We start from the raw sequence: 2,980 nt of genomic DNA, 5'->3' as shown, positions 1-2,980 counted from the left end.
GACGAGGCGGCCTGAGCTGCTGCAGACCCGGGGAGGGGGGGTGGCGCTGACGGGCAGGGAGACCGGCCAATCAGGACAAGCGGGGGGCCGCGGAGGCGGGGCCGGGGGGATTGCTCGTTGGAGGGAGAGGCCTTTGTTACTGTGGCCCGGCCCTTCCCCCGCCCTCCCCCGGGCCACAGGCGTCCTCCAGGTCTCCAGAATCCTGGCCAGAGATGCACTTCATCCCGTTACCTCCTGCTGCAGGAGCCAAAACCCTCCTCCCCAGAACCAGGTCCTGTCCCTCCTCTCTCAGACTCAAGGTGTGCAGACCCCGATCCTCCTTCCTTAGTCACAGGAGTCTAGACCCAGTCTTCCTCCCCTAGACTTAGAGTCCGAGAGAAGCCCCCAAGGAAAGACCAGCAGCCACGTATGCAATAACAAGAACACTTTATTAATTTTAACATTGGGATGGCACATGGTGACCCCCGCCCCCCAAGAAGGTTGCAAGCTCCTTTTAAGCAGAGTTAGGGGAATTCCAGGGAGAAGGAATCTGGGGCTGATTGGTGGAGGAAAGATTAGTCTGGGGGCTGATTGGTGGGAGGTCCTAATGGTTAGGCACCTTCCAGGAGCAGGGTAGGGAAAACTTCAGTTATCAGGAGACTGGGGAGCTCCTGCTGAGCCAGTAAAGCGGCTTTGGGGGCCTGCTGAGCATGCAGAAGGCTGTGGGGCGCCAGCTGACTGGTTGCTCCTATGTTGTGGTTTTCTTGAGGACTGTCTGTAAACAGCTCTGTCCCATTTTAGTGAACCAAAACTAAGGCCTAGTCTCTCTCAGGCTACTGTGAGAGCCTGGTCTGCCCCCCTCCCCCCACCCATCCCCCAGCCTTCTCAAGACCCAGGTGTCAAAGCCACAGCCTCCTTCCTCAGGCCCAGATACACAAACTCCAACCTCCTCCATCAGACCCTAGGAGTCCAGTGTCCAGCCTCCTCTCTCACACCCAGATGTCCAGACCCCAGCCCTCCTCCCTTAGACAAGGTCCAATCTCAGCTTCCTTCCTCAGACCCAGGAATCCAACCTCCCTCCCCAAAAAAAAGTAAGTATAATAATTTATTTTTTTATTGTAAGAGCCACAGCTCTGAGCCAAAGTCATCTAAGCTATACAATGGGGAAATAGATGTTCTCTTTTCATGTTTGTGATGGGGGAGTAACACTGCTTGGGCTCAGGACAGCTGGCATAAGTTGTAGCAGAATTCGCTGAGTCCCTAAATTGAACCCAAGGCCTTCGGTTTGCCAGGCAAAAGAATTACCCCATGAGCAAACCCACTCAATGGGGGACTCTAGGCAGATGTTCTACCTCTGAGTCACACCCAAGCCCCTCACTGGGGATTCTAGGCAGGGGCTTTCACTGGGTCACACCCCCATCTCTTCATTTGGGGATTCTAGGCGGGCAGTCTACTGTTGACCTGCAGTCCAGCCTTAATAGATCAATGTAGGCAGGTGAAGGAGTTGGAAACCCAGCAAAGGCCAGCAACCACTTCTGTGTGACAGAATGGCAAGGGTCGGGAGAGGTACATCATGTGTGCGCACGCGCACGCCCACACACACACACACACACACACACACACACACACAAACACACACACACACACACCAGGTGATACAGTGGACCATTCCCTGTTTCTTCAAGTATTTCAGGCTTGCTGTTTATTAAATACTGTTTTCATTGCTACAACAAAATGCCTGGCACAGGCAATTTAGGAAGCAAGGGTTTACTTTTAGTTCAGCATCCTAATCTGAAAAACTGAAATTCAAATCACTCTAAATTCTGAAGTTTTTAATTTTTAATAACATTTTATTCATTTTGGTGTGGTTTTGCCCACCTCTAATCCCAGCACTAGAGCAGTGAAGGCAGGGGCATCATGGGTTCAAGGTCACCCTTGGCTATATATCAAGTTCAAGGCTAGCCTGGGCTACATGAGATCCTTTCACAAAATAAAATGTTTCAGGTTCTGATGCATTTTGGATTTCATATTTTTGGATTAGAGAAGCTCGCCCTGTCATAGTGCTTGGATTTTGCCTCTTGACTCTGTGAAGCTTGTAGCACAAATAATAAAAATTTAGAGTCAGATATTGGGGTTCAACCCAAACACCAGAAAAGCAAAGCAGCCAAGTCACTGGAGAAGTCTTACCTCTACCAAGGCTGGGTGCCCGCAGACTAAGCAAACTAATCCTCTCTCCTCCCATTTTATATTCCCTCTAGTGCTGGGATTAAAGGTGGTGATTCCCTGGGACTGGAATTAAAGGTGTGAGCCACCACCACCTGGATTTCTTTCAGCATTGATTTTGTGTAGCCCAGGGTGGCCTTGAACTCATAGAGATCCATCTGCCTCTGTCTCCCAAATCCTGGGATTAAAGGTGTGTGCCACCTCTGCCTGACTTCTAGTGGCTTTAGCTTTGCATCTGGCAAGATTTATTTATCAAAATGCAAATAATATACCACCATAGAAACCACCTCTGAGTGGTTTAGATGAGAATGGCCCACACTGGTTCATATATCTGAACGTTTGGTCTGCAGTGGGTGAGACTGGGAAGGATTAGTAGATATGGCTATGTTGGAGAAGGTCATGTCACGAGATGGGGTGGACTTTGAGGCTTCAAAAGCCTAGGACATTCCCAGTTAGTGTGCATCCACCGACTTTGCCTGTGCTTGTGAATAAGATAGGAGCTCCCTACTGCACCAGTGCTATGCCTGCCCACCTGCCTGCTGTCATGCTCCCCACCGTGGGCTCTGCAACTGTGAGCCCCGCTCCCCACCATGACAGCATGGGCTCTGACCTCCGCAACTGTGAGCCCAGCTGCCCACTGTGACAGCCTTGACCTCTGTAACTGTGAGCCCAGCTGCCCACTGTGACAGCCTTGGGCTCTGACCTCTGCAACTGTGAGCCCTGCTCCCCACCATGACAGCCATGGGCTCTGACCTCTGCAACTGTGAGTCCCGCTCCC

This window comes from Microtus ochrogaster, unplaced genomic scaffold (assembly GCF_000317375.1).
Source record: "Microtus ochrogaster isolate Prairie Vole_2 unplaced genomic scaffold, MicOch1.0 UNK14, whole genome shotgun sequence".
Taxonomy (NCBI): domain Eukaryota; kingdom Metazoa; phylum Chordata; class Mammalia; order Rodentia; family Cricetidae; genus Microtus; species Microtus ochrogaster.
The sequence above is the reverse complement of the archived record's forward strand: the minus strand, read 5'-3'. Positions refer to the sequence as shown.